Raw genomic sequence first — 18,531 nt, 5'->3', positions numbered from 1 at the left:
TCAACAACCCATGGCCAATCTTATTTCATCTATGCTGGTAGCCACTTTTCCCTTGCCACTAGATTATTTTGGAGTAAATTCTAGACATCATTTTATCGGTAACTGCTTTAGCATGATTTTGTTTGTTTGTTTGCAACAGAATCTTGCTCAGTCACCCTGGCTGGAGTGCATTGGCACAATCTCAGCTCACTGCAATCTCCACCTCCCAGGTTCAAGCAGTTCTCCTGTCTCAGCCTTCCAAGTAGTTGGGACTACAGGCGCATGTCACCATGCCTGGCTAATTTTTTTATTTTCAATAGAGACAGGTTTTTACCACATCAGTCAGGCTGGTCTTGAACTTCTGACCTTAGATGATATACCTGCCTTGGCCTCCCAAAGTGTTGGGATTACAGGCGTGAGCCACCATGCCCGGCCTGGTATGTATTTTTAAGAGAATAAGGACTCATTTTAAAAATATAACCACATTACTATCATGTATAAAATAATTAATAATCCTTTATTATTAGCAGTGATCTCCAATTAACTCATAATTTTTTTTTCTTCTTTCCAGTCAGATCCAAAGAAGGACCTCACATTACCATACTGCTTTTTCTTGACTCATCAGTTTTTTGTTTGTTTTTGTGACAGAGTCTCTCTCTATTGCCCAGGCTGGAGTGCAGTGGCACCATCTCGGCTCACTGCAACCTCTACATCCTGAATTCAAATGATGCTTCTGCCTCAGCCTCCCAAGTAGCCGGGATTACAGGCACTCACCACCATGCCCAGCTAATTTTTGTATTTTTAGTAGAGATGGGGTTTTGCCATGTTGGCCAGGCTGGTGTTGAACTCCTGTCATGCAGTTGGTTTTCATCAGACGTCTTGTCATGCTTATTTGGCCATCGACAATCAAAAGATTTCTTTAAGGGGATAGGTCTCGGTTTCCTCTGGAATGGGTCATCTGTTTGTCCCATAGGCCTCTGCCCTGCCTGGGAAGTTGCTGGGTACTGGAAGGGTACTAAGGTACTAAGTGGAAGATGCTTGAGGGCACATGAGCAGGACCAGCAGTTAGACTGAGGGCCCTTAATGTGTCAGAATAAGGAGGCCAGACTCTCACTAGAAGCCCTCGATCAATCCCAGGCAATTCATTCAATTTATTTAAAGAGGCCTCCTGTCTTTCCCTGTGGTTCGACAGAGCTTTGGGGCCCTATGTGTGCTCCAGGTATGGGACAGAGGAGCTGGCTGGCACAGGACCTTCAGTGGATCCCTTCATTTATGGCCCTTCTCCTGAATCTTCTCCATGCCTGCTGTCTTCAGACCCAGAGCCTCCCTGAGGTTCCATGCCATTCTTTGTCTCTCATTTCTAATGGTGCTTTCTTGTCCCTGTGCTCTGAACTTAAGGTTCTGTTGTCATGCCTCTCTGAACTTTTTCTACTGGAAATTATTTAAAATGAAATAAATCTCTTGTCCTCTAATGATCCTTCCTTCAGCAAGAAGGCCCAAATTGTAGTTTAGAAGACATGGTGCTTTTCACAAAAAGTATGTTATTGTTTTACCATAGACTGGATTAAGGGGGGAAAGAGAGAGAGAGAGAGAGAGTGTATGTGTGTGTTTAGAAAATATTTATTGAGTTTCCTATTTTATGCCAGGCACTCTTCTAGGCACTTGGGATAGATGTATTCAGTGAACCAGAAAGCCATAGTGTTGACCTTGTGGAGTTTACAGTCTGGTAGGGAAACACATGGGACGTGTACTTACAAATATGTTAAGGGTTATGAGACGAGTCATAGGGGTACCATGAAACCCATACAGCAGGGGGAGCTAACGTGGCTCAGAGAAAAGGTCACCCTAGGGAGGTGACATTTAATATGAAATCTGATGGCTGAGTAGGAGTTAACCAAAACAAGAGGGAAGAGCCCTTCAAATTTGTATTTAAAAGTACAGTAGCAAGTGAGAGTCTCAAACCAATAGAAGGTCCTTCTGTTAGAGCAACAGGCTGTACAACCTCAGGATAGTCCCTTACCTTCTCTGGATCTGGCATTCCTCACCCCTAAAATGAGGAGACCACATGTTCCGTTCAGCTGCAAAATTCAATGAGTCCAAGACTGTTTAAAGTTAGCGTAAGTGAAGGTCCATCTCTCCCAAAACAGCCCTAGTTGGAAACTTATCTCAAGCTGGTGGGAAGTGGTTTGAAAATAGGCAGAGAGGGGACAATGTGATATTCTATAAACCTATCCAGTTTCTAGCCGCATATTCACTGGGGTCAGGCTTCTCTTCTCCTTGCAGCTCTCCTTCAGACACACCCAATCAGCAGTCCAAAGGGGACCATGAAGTGGATCCTCTGAACATCAAATGCTGAAGAAAAAGCAGCCACGTGTACTCTAAAACCAAAAAAATACTTTGAGCGATGTCTTAGTCATCTTTTATGGGTTTGACTCCCCTCCCCCAAAAAAGGTTTAAGTTTCTGATTTCAAAACATTGTTTTTTTGTGTTTTTTTGAGACAGATTATCATTCTGTCATCCAGGCTGGAATGCGGTGGTGTGATTTCAGCTCACTGCAACCTCTGCCTCCCAAATTCAAGCAATTCTCCTGCCTCAGCCTCCTGAGTAGCTCCGACTGCATGGGTACACCATCAAGCCTGGCTAAGTTTTGTATTTTTAGTAGAGATAGGGTTTCACCACATTGGCCAGGCTGGTCTTGAATTCCTGACATCAGGTGATCCACCTGCCTTGGGCCTCCCAAAGTGCTGGGATTACAGGCATGAGCCACCATGCCTGGCCCTGGTTGTTTGAAAAGAGCCTGGCACTTCTCTCTCTCACACTTGCTCCCCTCTCTTGCCATGCGACATTCCGGCTCCCCTTTCCTAAGGCCTCACCAGAAGCAGATGCTGGCTCCATGCCTTTTTTCTTTTTTTTTTTTTTGAGATGGAGTCTTGCTCTTTCGCCAGGCTGGCATGCAGTGGTGCGATCTTGGCTCACTGCATCCTCCGCCTCCTGGGTTCAAGCAATTGGTCTGCCTCAGCCTCCCGAGTAGCTGGGACTATAGGGACATGCCACCATGCCCAGCTAATTTTTATATTTTCAGTAAAGATGGAGTTTCACCATGCTGGCCAGGATGGTCTCGATCTCTTTACCTTGTGATCTGCCTGCCTTGGCCTCCCAAAGTGGTGGGATTACAGGCGTGAGCCATGCTTATATAGTCTGCAGAACCATGAGCCAAGTAAACCTCTTTTCTTCATAAATTATTGAGCCTCAGGGATTCCCTTATAGCAATGTAAAATGGACTAACATTTCATCTAAACAAGTTAATCAATCTGTGTCTGTGATTTTCTCATGTGTCAAGAGGGGATAGTAATGATGCCGACCTCATAGAGATCCTTATGGGATTAAATGAGGTAATTATATAAAGCAGTTGGAATACAGCCACGCATGGTGGCTCACACCTATAATCTGAACACTTTGGGAGGCCGAGGCAGGCAGATCACTTGAGATCAGGAGTTCAGAACCAACCTGGGCATATGGTGAGACCCCCATCTCTACAAAAATAAATAAATAAATAAAATATAATAAAGCAGAATATTACCTAGCATGTGGTAAACATCCAGTAATAGTTTTGGGGTTTGTTTATAGATTTCCTTATTTTAATAAGTATCTCATAATATGTACAAAATGCTGCTAAATTAGATACAGATCTTTTCCTTAAGAAGTTAGGATTCTAGCAGATTCTAGGGAAATTAGACCTGCCCCCAAAAAATATGTGTCAAAGGAGAAAAGGGTAAGTTTCTTAAGAGAGAAACAGAAAGTACTAAGGAAATTCAGAGGAAGGAGAGACTCCTTCTAAAGTGGGGTAGAGGTGGAATTGAGCAGCCAAAGTTTCTTTCATCCTCAAGTGAAGCTGATACTGCTGTCTGTGAAAAACAGTCAAGTTTCCTGAAGGGAAGCCCTTTAAGAGGCAGTAGTGCAAGGGGGTTGTAGATTCAGGACTGGCCCCGGACGGTCCCCAGTTAGAGCATAGGATCTTCCCCTTGCTCCTGTGAGCCTTTGAGCAGGTTGTTTGGTTCGCCATGCAGCTGTTGCTACAGCTGTAGGATGTGAATATTGATAATGTTTCTTGCACCTGATTATTGTGAGGATGACATGAAGTGGTGTTTAGAGAGTGCTTAGTGCACAGTATGGCCCCCAGTCCACATAGTGTGTCCAATATTGTCAGTTATAAGAAGAAATGGGGCTGGGCGTGGTGGCTCATGCCTGTAATCTCAGCATTTTGGGAGACCGAGGAGGGTGGATCATGAGGTCAGGAGTTTGAGACCAGCCTGGCCAATATGGTGAAACCCTGTCTCTATTAAAAATAGAAAAAATTAGCCAGGCATGGTGGTACTCACCTATAATCCCAGCTACTTGGGAAGCTGAGGCAGAAGAATCACTTGAACCCAGGAGGTGGAAGTTGCAGTGAGCCAAGATCGTGCCACTGCACTCCAGCCTGGGTGACAGAGCAAGACTCCATCTCAAAAAAAATAAAATAAGAAGAAATGAATGTGCCAGTGTTGCTATGATTCTGTCTTCCTGGATTCTGTCACAGGCTTAGAATTAATTCAGTTCACAAAGGAAGTGTTAACAAAGTATATGTTTAAAGAAAATGATGTTTTTATGAATGGGCTCCTTACTATTATTTTTGTTCAAGTAACAAAACATGATTCAAAGTACCCATCTCAAGAACCCACCCTTATTTCCTGAGACACCCACTCAGGCTTCTGGAATAAAGGATCAGCCAAACAATGGCCCCAACTCCAGTCCCTCCAAACTGAGTGTTGCTGCCAAGATCAGGCCTGACAGCTATGGGTAGGTTTTTGTTCATTACTCATCCTGACATTCTGGAGAAATACAGGACCCTTCTGACTTCCTGACCAATATGTGACTTTATTTTATTGTCACATCACCATTAGGGCAAAGCATGATGAAATTATAATTTCATCAGAAATTCAGAATTAGGAAAAAAATAAGCTGCAGTGTCTTTACTATGAAACACTGCAGCTTATTTTTCAAGTATTTTTGAATGAATAATATGTGGCAGGCATTTAACCCACATAAGAACCTTGGGGAGTAAGGCTATTATTCTCATTTTGCATTAGGAAACCAAGGCACAGCAAGAAGGTCTGGGGACCAGAAGGAAGCCCAGGTCTCTGAACTGTGAACAACTGCTCTCTGTGGGTTACTAGGCTGGTGTGGTTTTTATTCCACAACAGTCCTATATCACGTTGTTGAAAGCTTTCAGATTGGCAAACTTCCTCCTAATATAGCATGTTTTCTCAGGTCTTTTCTGATGAGCATTTGTGTTTTCTGAGAACCAATAAAAAATCTTATTAAACCACAAACTACCATAGCCTCTTCCCCACCTATAGAGAGCCGCTTTGCCAGTAAAGCTCCATCCCTACCTTCCCATTACCATCAAAGTAGCATTGAAAGAGATCAGATCTGCTCCTTTTGAGAGAGTTAGTTGAAGCCCACACTTGCTTTAGGCCACACAGGGTTTGGTAGCAAAGCAAGGAAAGCAGCCTCTCTGACCTAGCGGCCTGAGTGTTTCCTTTACCAGGCTGGCTGCAGCAACAGTGTTGAGAAATGACATTGGCATTGGCATGTGTGTGGCACGTGTGCTGACCTAGTTAGGAGTTGAGGCTCCATTTCTAATTCTATCTGTTTCGCGTTGAGCTGTGTGACCTTGGGCATGTCACCTAACTTCTCTGAATGTATCTTCTTATCCAGGAAAGGGAGATTAATAATGTAGCCTCTGAATATCTAATTCTCCTAAGGATGTTATGAGAATTAAATGAGATTATGTACAAGGAGAGCTAACATTTATTCAATACTTAGTAAGTACCAAATACTTTCCGTTTCCTTACATGTGTTTTTTAATTCCCACAATCCTAAAACAGAGGCACTAGTATCCCACTTGACAGTTAAAAAAGCTGAAGTTCAGAGAAATTAAGTCACACACAACTCAGATCCACATCTGTGGCTCCCAAAGGATGTTTCTAACCGCTGTGCATGTCACATTGCTTCCCATTATACACAAAAGCAGAGAGATGTTCTTTTTCTTTACCATCAAGCACTAGACAAATGCAAGAAATTATCTCTCGTAACTACTGCTGTTCCATGTTAGTCCCTAAGGACATTTAAATTCTCTTACTTGTTTATCTTATCTGGTAGTTTATGCTGCTGCTTTTCTTGTCCCTGAGGACTTGCTCAGTGAATTCTTTTGGTTTTACTCCCAGAGAATCTATTTGTCTCCTTTATAAAAGGGGGTTAAAGGAGCCCAGCTGAGCCTGGCATCTTGGGCAGTGGCCTCTTACTTCTCCAGGTTCTTCCTTCCCTCAAGCATGTAGTTAGGTAGCTTGTAGTAAAATGCTGTATATATAATGCATTTGTTATTAAGCTCCTCTGTCAGTGATTTTTAGTCACTTAATTTCAGAAGTGGAAAGCACCAAAGCTAGCATTTTGTTGATAGGGAAACTGAGGTCCAGAGAGGGATGTGACTTGCTTCAGGTCATTCATTCAGTTGAAGGCCTGACCAAGACCCGAACCCAGTTCCCCAGGTGACAGTGTTGTTTCCAAGCCTTCCCTGTGGGCACATGTCACCTCCCCAACTTGAAGGACTGTCTCATGTACTGCGCCCAGCATGTACCTGGGAGACTTGGGAGAAATTAAACAACTTGGAAAATTGGGCAGGAAGAAAGAGATGGGTGTGGGGTGGGATGAAGATCTCCACCCTAACTAGTATGTTATATACCAAAGAAATGAATTAAACAAATGGCAAGGTAGACAACTCACTAAGAAGCAAAGGGGTTTACCCAGAAGCCCTGGCTCAGTGAGTGGATAGGAAGCCTTTTGTTACTAAAGCTGCAGGGTTGAAAATTGAAGGAAGGATGTTAGGCGAGTGTGGCAGCCTGGGGTGCAGCTACAGCCCCTGGCTTATTGTCCACAGGAAATGGGTCTCTCCCGTGGATAGAGAGGTGGAAACTGAGCTTGTGAGTTGTGTGGTTGACATCATCAGGCTGAGCATTGGATTACAACAAATGGGGACTTACTTGGCCCGAGACATGGGAAACACCCACTAAAACCTCGAAGTGCTTTTCATTTAGGAGACACGGGGAAGAGAGAGGGGGGTAAAGTGAGGATCCTGCCTGCACCACAGGTCTGGCTGGACTGCTAACCTTGAATCCTGGTGTCTTAAATTCTGCCTCCACTTTTGACTGAGGACCACTGAATTTTGAGGAAACTTTGCTCTTGTAAGTAGAACTTTACTCTCTTCCCCTGTCCGGCACCTCCAGGGAGAAGCAGAGCTTGGAGGCCGAGCTCTCTGGAGAGCTTGCTTTCCAGCCTGTTGGCCACAAACTGTCTATTTTTATGTTATGATATATGTGAGCTTGCTCTGAAAATTATGGCTTTGTCTGAAACTGCCTAAGGCTAGTCGGAGCCTTAAGTCTCACAGATGGGCTCCATTCAGATGCTGTTTCATTTTTACCCAGAGAACTTTGACAGAATATTCAGAGCTTTAAAAGCAGCTCCTTGCTCCAGATATAGGTGAAGAAATAAATCTTCTCTGAGAAATTGGTGTTTGTAAGACCTTTACTTTTTTTTCTGATTACAAAGGTGGTATAAAATTTTTTAAACATTCTGGAAAGAAAAGTCTCTGAAAGTAGTGAAAATCCCCTGTAATCATCCCCCTCACCAATACAATTGTGTTAAATTTCAGTTACAGATATGGTCAGACTTCATGAATTTATCACATATAAACCCAGTGCTGCAGCAGCTGTGTGGAAAACTCCAAGATGGAGAGGGGCTGGAAATCTTTAACCTTGGGTTTGTGATCTTTTTATTGCTTCCTTTAAAAAGTTTGCTGTTTATGCCTGGAATATAAACAGGACATGTAAGCCCTTCGGCGTTTTATTTGTTGGTATCTGTTTTCAGGATTTGAAACTAAGCAAGCTACTCTGTAGAGAGAAAAAGAGGGGGCCCTTGTTGTGCCCAGGTCCCTTACTTGGTGTCCCTGAACTGAGGGTTCCCGGGTGGCTTGAGATGGCTTGAATGTGGGGGGGCCTACCTCCCAGTTAACACATTAAATATATATATTTGAAAAGTTAAAGCTAACAGGCAAAGATTTCAGCTTAAAAAACCAAAAAGCTACCATGTATTAGAAGGGTCACCCAAGGAAACTGTCACCTTGGGCAAGTGTTTCACACTCTCTGGGTCTGTTTCTTCGTTTGTACCTAATGAGGGGACAAAACTAGATGATCTCTGTATTTCCAAATTGAGTATGAAATGAACTGTCCTTATTTCTTCTCCCTTTGCGTTGGGCCTTTATGGCTTTAGGAGCAAAGTACCCGAGGTTTTCAGTTTCCCAGAGTAGCTAAAAACGGGCGCCTGTAGGGCAGTTAAAAGAAGGCATAAAACAGGCAACATTGAGTTACTTCTGAGTTTTTATGGGTATTTTTTAGGTAAAGTGTTCTTGAACAAAGAGAAAGAGTGTTAGTGATGTGTGTATATGTGTGTTTATATGTGTGCACACACATACACAAGCATGTACACTTGGGGAGAGAGGAAAGAAGGAATTGACATTATTGAGTATCTCTTAAGCACTAGGCCCTGTGTTATGCTCAACCATTTACATAGCACTAGATGGTCAGTATTATTCCCTAACACTGTTGACTGAGGGCAACCATCTACTTATATGTTCTCATATGATCCTGAACCCCTTCATGTTTAACTGAACTGTATTTACATAATTGCCGGCATAACTTCAGTTCCCTGTGTCTCCACTAGACCACGTGCACCCTCTGCGTGTCTGTGTAGCCCATTGCTATGCCCCATTGCCCAGTAGAAAGCCTGGCACATAGGTACAAAGGAGACACAACTTAATTTAAACTTAAAGCCTGCCATCTTAGTTCCTAGTTAGGCAAGAAAGAGGGAGAAGAAGGGGGAACATCTCTTTATTTGCCTCTCTCTCATCATTTAACGTAGTTCTGCCCTCTCCTGCCACAAGGGAAGGATAGGCACAGCCAGAGTGCAAAAGAAAAGAAAAGAAAAGAAAAAAAGCAAAAGACGTCAGATTTTGAATTTTGAATTTCCAAGGTCCTAGGTCTTGATAAATAAAGGGCTTTCTTTAAGGGTGTAAGAGACCCGAATCCTCAGGAAGTTGTGATATTTTGAAACTATTTATTTGAATTAAGATACTAGTTAACAGGAGGGTTCTTAATGGCCCTTGGCATTTCTTAAAGCTGCAGTCTTCCCCAGCAGTTCATCCCATTGAAGGTGGACTGTTGCTGCCATGGACCCACCCATGGGCATGGGCAGTAAGAAGGCATGGGCTGCCTCCTCTGCTTCATCCCAGCACCCTCAGGATTTTGAGATTTGGAGTAATCAAAAAAGACATGCTTTTTCCTAAGGTGGTGTGAGGAAGTGATGTTCTGGAAGGAAGATACCTAGACTTTGTGGTCCAGGAAGTGGGGAGTGGAAATGTGGAATGCCTTATACTCCTCAACCAGGCCTTCATGTACCAGATGAGGGTGGCTTTTGGTTCTTATTTTGTGTGTCAAAGTCACTGTTGTTATCAGTGTGCTTTTCCTGACCTACCCCACTTCAGTCACCCTGGCAATGAGTTTAGGTCATCTTGGGAGTGGAGGTAGCATGTGGAAAAGACGTGTCCGAAGATCTTCCCTAGCTTTTGTATATTCCTGAAATAAATGTCACATACAGGGCTGGGCATCTTGCATATGCTGACTTCTCTTAATCTTCACAGCAATTATATGAGGCAGAGATCATTTCCATGTTACACATAAGAAAGGCACAGAGAGGCACAGTGGATTACCCAGAGTCTCACAGCTGGCAGGGGATAGAGCTTGAGTTCCTAATGAGAACTGGCTGTCCCCGAAGCCCTTGAACATTTTACCACAGTGCACTGCCTTTTCCGTATCACCTCCCTGGATCTCGGTCTCCCCATCTGTGAAGTAAGTGAACTAGAATCTGAAGTCAGAGTGGTGTTTTGGTTTTAATTTGAATGCCTTTAGGCAGGTGTGTTCTCCAGTTCATTACCGTCTGTGCATTCCCCTGCCTGCCCTCTAGTCCCCTGCCTGGCCCCTGGCCCCTGTGGGCATTTGCAACCCTGGGTCTGGTTGGTGTCCGCTGTCTCTTTCTTTTTTTTTTTTTTTATTGCATTTTAGGTTTTGGGGTACATGTAAAGAACATGCAAGATTGTTGCATAGGTACACACATGGCAGTGTGATTTGCTGCCTTCTTCCCCATCACCTGTATCTGGCATTTCTCCCCATACTATCTCTCCCCAACTCCCCACCCTCCTCTGTCCCTCCCCTATTTCCCCCCAACAGATCCCAGTGTGTAGTGTCCCCTCCCTGTGTCCATGTGTTCTCATTGTTCAACACCCGCCTATCAGTGAGAACATGCGGTGTTTGATTTTCTGTTCTTGTGTCAGTTTGCTGAGAATGATGGTTTCCACATTCATCCATGTCCCTACAAAGGACACGAACTCATCGTTTTTTATGGCTGCATAGTATTCCATGGTGGATATGTGCCACATTTTCCCTGTCCAGTCTATCATCGATGGGCATTTGGGTTGGTTCCAGGTCTTTGCTATTGTAAACAGTGCTGCAATGAACATTCGTGTGCATGTGTCCTTATAGTAGAATGATTTATAATCCTTTGGATATATACCCAGTAATGGGATTGCTGGGTCAAATGGAATTTCTATGTCTAGGTCGAGGAATCGCCACACTGTCTTCCACAATGGTTGAACTAATTTACACTCCCATCAACAGTGTAAAAGTGTTCCTATTTCTCCACATCCTCTCCAGCATCTGTTGTCTCTGGATTTTTTAATGATTGCCATTCTAACTGGCGTGAGATGGTATCTCAATGTAGTTTTGATTTGCATTTCTCTGATGACCAGTGATGATGAGCATTTTTTCATATGTTTGTTGGCCTCATGTATGTCTTCTTTTGTAAAGTGTCTGTTCATATCCTTTGCCCACTTTTGAATGGGCTTGTTTATTTTTTTCTTGTAAACCTGTTTTAGTTCTTTGTAAATTCTGGATATCAGCCCTTTGTCAGATGGGTAAACTGCAAACATTTTTTCCCATTCTGTTGGTTGCCGATTCACTCTAATGACTGTTTCTTTTGCTGTGCAGAAGCTGTGGAGTTTGATTAGGTCCCATTTGTCTATTTTGGCTTTTGTTGCCAATGCTTTTGGTGTTTTGGTCATGAAGTCCTTGCCTACGCCTATGTCCTGAATGGTTTTGCCTAGATTTTCTTCTAGGGTTTTTATGGTGTTAGGTCTTATGTTTAAGTCTTTAATCCAGCTGGAGTTAATTTTAGCATAAGGTGTCAGGAAGGGGTCCAGTTTCTGCTTTCTGCACATGGCTAGCCAGTTTTCCCAACACCATTTATTAAACAGAGAATCCTTTCCCCATTGCTTGTTTTTGTCAGGTTTGTCAAAGATCAGATGGTTGTAGATATGTTGTGTTGCCTCCAAGGCCTCTGTTCTGTTCCATTGGTCTATATCTCTGTTTTGGTACCAGTACCATGCTGTTTTGATTACTATAGTCTTGTAGTATAGTTTGAAGTCCGGTAGTGTGTTGCCTCCCACTTTGTTCTTTTTGCTTAGAATTGACTTGGCTATGCGGGCTCTCTTTTGGTTCCATATGAAGTTTAAGGTGTTTTTTTTTCCAGTTCTGTGAAGAAGGTCATTGGTAGCTTGATGGGGATAGCGTTGATTCTGTAAATTACTTTGGGCAGTATGGCCATTTTCACGATATTGATTCTTCCTAACCATGAACATGGAATGTTTCTCCATCTGTTTGTGTCCTCTCTTATTTCGTTGAGCAGTGGCTTGTAGTTCTCCTTGAAGAGGTCCTTTACGTTCCTTGTTAGTTGTATTCCTAGGTATTTTATTCTCTTTGTGGCAATTGTGAATGGCAGTTTGTTCTTGATTTGGCTGTCTTTAAGTCTGTTATTGGTGTATAGGAATGCTTGTGATTTCTGCACATTGATTTTGTATCCCCGCTGTCTCTTTCAATTTAGACAGTCTAGAGTTCAGTGAGAAATTGGAAAGGGATCGCAGGTAAGAGCTCTGCTCTCACTACCTCCTAGCTGGGAGATCCTGGACTGATCACCTCATCTTACAGAACCTACTTCTCTTTCTGTCAAGTGGGGGTGAGGGTCACAGTCATACCGACCTCAAAGGGATGCCATGTGGATGAAATGAGATAGGGATCATAAAGCACTTAGTTGGTACAAAAATACATGCTTAGGATTAGCTGCTCACAAATTCCAGAAAGAGAATGTCAGCCAATATACACAGGCATCTGCCCCCTCAGACATAGGATGGCATTTGTATGAGGAACTGGAAGTTATCTTTGAACTCATTATTTTGAAACCCCTGTGACGGACCCTGGAGCTGCCATGTTGGCTCTTCAAACCAAGCCTTAGCACTGTTTCCTCTCACCTAGTCAAGTGATGCTGAACCTCAAATCAGCCAGCCAGTGCTGAGGCCAAAAGCAGAAGGGGCTGCTATTCTCTTCAGACCAGAGGACCCTGGCCCAGCAACTTAAGGAAGAAGCTGGTAGCAGGTGCTGGGTGTGACAGACAAGAAGTTGAACTGGCACAATTAACTCTGCCACGTGCTGTCACGAGGGGCCAGAAGCAATTCCTAAGTGGAAACTAAGGTGGAAAATTTAAAGTTCTGGGAAACAGGTTATTAATCATGACCCTAGGCTGAGCTCACTGCTTCCTGGAAATCCTTCAGAAATGCCTTAGGAAAACTTTGAGTACTGCTCCTTCAAAGAGTGGTTTCTTTGGAAGTTGGAGTCAGCTCTTATGTTGATTGATTATGAATTGCAGATCAGAACGCATAATGCATCCGCTCTACTGGAGGAAGCTAGCATTTCCTAAAAGAAGCCTCTGTAATCTTTGAAGAAATGACAGGCTTTAGCTTGGCTCTTTAGAACTGAATAATGGCCCTTCATAGCACTGAAGAAAGTATTTGGTGCATTCTTACTATGTCCCAGGGATCTAGGTCACTTACTGTTTTAGTACTTTATCGGTGTGGTCTTTAACATTCAATAAACGTACATTGAGGGCCTGTTAGTACTAAGCACTGGGCTAGAGGACTGGGGTAAAGACACAGGCTCTGGTCTTGTGGAGTTCTCTGTGCATCAAGGGAAGATAGGCAGAGGAGTGAATAATTTAAATGGCATGTGAAAAGTACTGCGAAGGAAATATGCCCAAGTGCTCCAAAATGCCAGACACTGGATCAGCATCCTTGTGGAGGTCCTGATCTTGTGCTGGGTTGATTCCTCCTGCTCTCTCCCTGTAGTTCCTGACTCTGGGAGCTTTGCCAGCATTTGTATTAGGGAGCAACTGTGAGCTGCCCCTGGTGAAGCAGTCATTTCTGGCACCTTCCTATCTCCCATGGCTTCAGAGGGGCAGAAAGAACACTTCCTCACAAAATGTATGGGCCCCACCTTTCAGGGCCCTGAATCTGAAGTCCAAAGTTGTAGTAAGGAAACAGAGGGACGGGTGATTTTTGTAGTCTAAAATCACCACTGATTTTCCGTTGGTTTGTTTTTATAACATTTATTGTGGTTTTTTTTTTTTCCTGATTGCAAAATTAGAATATGTTCATGGGAAGAAAAGCTAGATAGTACAGAAAAACATACTTAAAATAAATCATCACTCAGTGATTTCACTTCTCTGGTTTTTGAATAAGGGCCGGTCTCCCAATCCCCCCCACCCACATACCGCTATATTTCAAGTTCAGCTCTAATTTTAATTTCTCCCTGGGTAGAGTCTCATGTTTGTTTGCATATCTCAAAGGTGCTTGTGTTCTGGGCTTACAATCACTGGGGAGGAGAGAAACCACTATCTGGGATTGGTTCGAGCCTGCGGTCTTCATTTGTAGTTTCATGTATGTGTGCATGGATCCACCTACTGCTAAGAACCCTCTGTGTGTTAGGCATTACACAAGGTGCTGTGGGGAATGTCAGGGTAAATAAGACTTTGAGGTTGCTCACAGCCTGATAGGAAAAAAGACTCAGATAACATGAACATATGTGATAAGGTGCCCCAAGATGGGTACAGAGTCCTGTAGAAAGCCTGAGAAATTGGAGGAGCAGTACCCTTTGAGCTGAGCCTTTAATAAATTTTTCACATGTTTAGCCAATATTTGTTGAGAACCTAATGTCTGCCAGGTACTGGGCAAGGTGATAGGTGGACGATGGTAAATAAAACAGGCATGGCCTTTACCTGCATGAAGTTTACAAGCACAAGTGGTGGCGTTAAGAAGTCAGTAAGCAGGGGCAGCAAAAGAGGAGAGTGTGGCTGGGGCCTTCCTTGAAGAGGTGGTGTTGAAACTGAGAAGAGGGCCAGGCGCGGTGGCTCACGCCCGTAATCCCAGCACTTTGGGAGGCTGAGGTGGGTGGATCACCTGACGTCGGGATTTTGAGACCAGCCTGACCAACATGGCAAAACCTCATCTCTACTAAAAAAAAAAATACAAAAATTAGCCAGGTGTGGTGGTGCATACCTGTAGTCCCAGCTACTTGGGAGGCTGAGGAGGGAGAATTGCGTGAACTTTGGAGGCAGAGGTTGCAGTGAGCTGAAATCGCACCATTACACTCCAACCTGGGTGACAGAGCAAGACTCCATCTCAAAACAAAACAACTGAGAAGAGGAGTCAGTTATATCAAGAGTAAAGGAGGGAAAGGAAGTGAAGAAGGGTGTGTGGAGTGGGAAGGAATAATCCAGGTGGGTAGAAGTGCACATGTGAAAGCACTTGAGGCAGGAAAGCATACAGTGTTGGAGAAACTGAGGGTAGTCCTTTGTGGCCAAAGCACAGTGGGAGAGGAAGGGAAGAAATGGGTGAAAATTAGGGTGAGGAGGTTAAGAGAGTTAGGCTTGGCCTGGGGGATGTCGGCCTTTGTGGGTGATGTTTGCTGTGTGGGGAATGGATTGGAAGGCAAGAGTGAAATGGAGTGAGGAGGCTACTCACTTTCCCAAGTAGCTGAGAACACAGGCACATGCCATCATGCCCACCTGATTTTGTTTATTTTTTTTTGTAGAAACATGTCTCCCCAGGTTGCCCAGGCTGGTCTCAAACTCCTGGGCTCAAGTGATCCTCCTCACTTGGCCTCCTAAAGTGCTGGAATTATAGGCATGAGCCACTGCACCTGGCCATATTTAACATTTTAATAGATAATACCATCCTACTTTACAAAGAGTTGTAATAATGTATATTCTCCCCTGCAATATACAAGTACTTCCATTTCCCAGAATTTTTACCAATATTAGATATCCTCACTATTCTTCTTTTCTCCCTTCCTCCTTCTCTCCCTCCCCTCCTTTCTATCTCTATTGTTTGATTTTGTGGCCAAGCTAATGGGGGAAAATCGTGTCTGATAGTTGCTTACTTTACTACTTAGATTAAACATTGATTCATGTTAATTGGCCATTTCATTCTGTGAATTTCCTTCACCTAGTCTTAGAATAGTCTTGTTTGCCTTTATCTCAACAAGTTGTAGGAGCTCTTTATATATTTATATAATAAGGATACCATATGTGCTACAAATATTCTTCCAAATCTATCATTTGCTTTTTATTGCAAAATATAAAATTTTTTATTGTAAAAAATGTATTTTCTGTTTCTCTTTATAGTGTTTAGATTTCTTTTCTTTTCTTTTCTTTTTTTTGTTTGTTTTGAGACGGAGTTTCACTCTTGCTACCCAGGCTGGAGTGCAATGGCGCGATCTCGGCTCACCGCAACCTCCGCCTCCTGGGTTCAGGCAATTCTCCTGCCTCAACCTCCTGAGTAGCTGGGATTACAGGCACGCGCCACCATGCCCAGCTAATGTTTTTTGTATTTTTAGTAGAGACGGGGTTTCACCGTGTTGACCAGGATGGTCTCGATCTCTTAACCTCGTGATCCACTCGCCTCGGCCTCCCAAAGTGCTGGGATTATAGGCTTGAGCCACCGCGCCCGGCCTTAGTGTCTAGATTTCTTACCTTATTTAAAAATAACTTCCATACATCAAATATATATAAATATTTTCCTAAATGTTCTCCTAATACTTTTATTGTTTTAATTAACTTAATCTAGAATCTTTAATCCCTTTGGAATTTATGTTTATAGATAGCAAGAAGAAGTGGTCTGTGTTCTAATTATGCCAATACTATTTCTTAAAAAAAGGTCTTTTCCTTTTACATTGAAATCCCATATTTTTATAAATAAGTTTCTATATATACTTGGATCTGTTAATGTTTCTGCACTTTCTGTTCTAGTCCACAGGCCTATTTGTGTATTCTTATGCTAATACTATATCTTTTTGTTATAATGTCTTTATTGTACATTTTTTTAATCACATAAGACAAATCCCCTATTTTTCATAATTTTCTGGACATTTCTTGGCCAATTTTTTTGGCTATTCTGTATGCACTTAAAGTAATTTTATCCATTCACCTGCTAGAAAACCAATTGGTATTCTTCCTGAAATTTAATTAAAATTACATAGTGATTTCCAAAGGGTTGACATTTCTTGATAACTAGGCTTTTCCACCCAAGTTGACTACATGCTAACTGGTGTGGTATTTATGCATTCCATTTTTTTGTTGTTGTTGTTTTTAACCTTTAGAATTTTAATATGCATCATGGATGTATTATGGAAAGTAAAACAGTGTTTCTGTGTTCTGAATACTCAAGGAACTTAAAAATTTTATCTCTTCTGTTATTGTCAGATATTTAATATTATCAAATATCACATTTGTTGTATCTCCTATTAGCTTTTTTTTATTCAATCAGTATGTATTTAAATTTACCAATATGCCTACTAATTCCTTTGCTCATTGTTGATTCTAAAATCTCACTTATTTTCTGTGTTCAGTTTCCTTTCTGTTGGAGAATATTCTTGGGGTCTGTGAAAGGCAAACTTGCCCATTCTTTGTTTGAAAATATCTTTTGCCTTCGTACTTGATATGTTTGCTAGATACGAATTTTTTGCATAGCATGCGTAATGAATGTGAAAGTTATACATGCCTCCTTAAAAATTTTCAATCAAAACAAATAGATAATGTACAAAGTGAAAGCCTTTCATTTTTTTTTTCCCTACAATTTCTCAAAAGAAAATTTTTTTCAAAAGAGAGAAGTTTCCCATGGGAAACCATTGCTTATAGTTTGCTCTTTTCTTTGTATACTGAAAATTATTTAAGTGTAAACTATATACCTTTTAAAATGTGCATGTACACAACTGCTAAATAAGCGTGTTCATATTTGAGTTGGATACAGTAGCTTATACCTGTAATCTCAAGCTACACAGGAGGCTGCCTGGGGATGACTGCTTGAGGCCAGGAGTTTGAGGCTACAGTGAGCTATGATAGCACCAGTACACTCCAGCCTGGGGACAGAGTGAGACTTTGTCTCTTAAAATAAAAAAAAAAAAATTAAGTTCTTTTTTTTTAATTAAAAAAGGATAACATAAGCAATTTTACAATATACTTTTTAACAAGCTTGTACATTTTCCATATCAGTTCAATGAAATCTTCATTCTTTGAAATAGCTATATAGTTTCTCATTGTATTGATACACCGTAATTTGACTCTTTTTCTATTAATAGACATTTAAGTTGTTTTCCCCCTTGGTTTTGCTACTGTACAATGTTTCACTAAGTATCTTTTTACTAGATAAATATATCTGTAGTATAAATTCCTGGACATTTCAGGAATGTGATGTGTCCAGGAATTTGACCCCAAAGGATATGTATGCACATTTAATGTGTTAATAAGTATTGTCAACTTGTCTTTTCAAAAGATTGTTTCAGTTTATAATCCCAGAGTATGTCTGGCTCTAATTTTTGTTTTTCTTCTGGTTCCTTAGAATTCCCATACTGATTAGTCAACGGTGGAAAATTTGAAGAGATGCAAACAGGAAAAAGAAATTAAACCAGGTGGGTAGTGACGCTGTTGATGCTATACTGCCAGAGCAGCACACATTTCTGCCCAAACACCTTTATTTCTGATTGAAGGAAGAAGATACGTAAGTTCCAAATGAAGTTAGAGGGAGGTTTGACTCTATGAAGAAAAGGCAGGAGGGCTCTTTTCAGAAGTTATATACATAACATCACGTTGCAAGATCACAATCAAGATTCCATTTTTACGCTGTTTTTTAAAATATGTATAGCATCAGAAAGACAGTTTACCTCCAGTGGCTTAAGAGGGAATGGGTTTCCTGGCCATGAGCAGGAATCATCCACAGGAGTTACTACCAACTTTGGGCCTGGTGCCAGCTTTCCTCTCCACCAAGTGTTTGCTGTAAAGCTGTTTTCACAAAGACCAGGGCACATGATGGGAATTTTCATTTTAATGCTGTAAAAGAGGAGCAAAAGCAAGCAAAACCCAACCCAAAGAAATGGGTTCAGCCCAGTAGTCTGGTGAGGATGAATGAAGATGCAGTCCCTCCCACTGAGAACAAGTTGCGTTCATAGAGCATGAGTGGCCTGCCTG

At 42.1% G+C, this 18,531-nt stretch overlaps 1 protein-coding gene across 7 annotated transcripts in view; it reads left to right on the top strand.

The window, feature by feature from the left end:
- PKIG (cAMP-dependent protein kinase inhibitor gamma) overlaps window positions 1-18,531 on the top strand; it is a 98,028-nt gene that overhangs the window by 51,934 nt on the left and 27,563 nt on the right. For 5 of the 7 annotated variants that reach the window (XM_032263742.1, XM_032263746.1, XM_032263747.1 and 2 more), the window contains exon 2: window positions 17,906-17,975. The gene's annotated coding sequence lies outside the window, so the exon portion shown is untranslated. Of the gene's footprint in view, window positions 1-6,671; window positions 7,260-7,726; window positions 7,834-17,905; window positions 17,976-18,531 lie in introns of those variants that run through there. The other 2 variants (XM_032263744.1, XM_032263743.1) reach the window with 2 other exon arrangements.

This window comes from Sapajus apella, unplaced genomic scaffold, assembly GCF_009761245.1.
Source record: "Sapajus apella isolate SASKATOON/1434 unplaced genomic scaffold, GSC_monkey_1.0 scaffold137, whole genome shotgun sequence".
Lineage (NCBI taxonomy): Eukaryota > Metazoa > Chordata > Mammalia > Primates > Cebidae > Sapajus > Sapajus apella.
The sequence above is the reverse complement of the archived record's forward strand: the minus strand, read 5'-3'. Positions and strand labels throughout refer to the sequence as shown.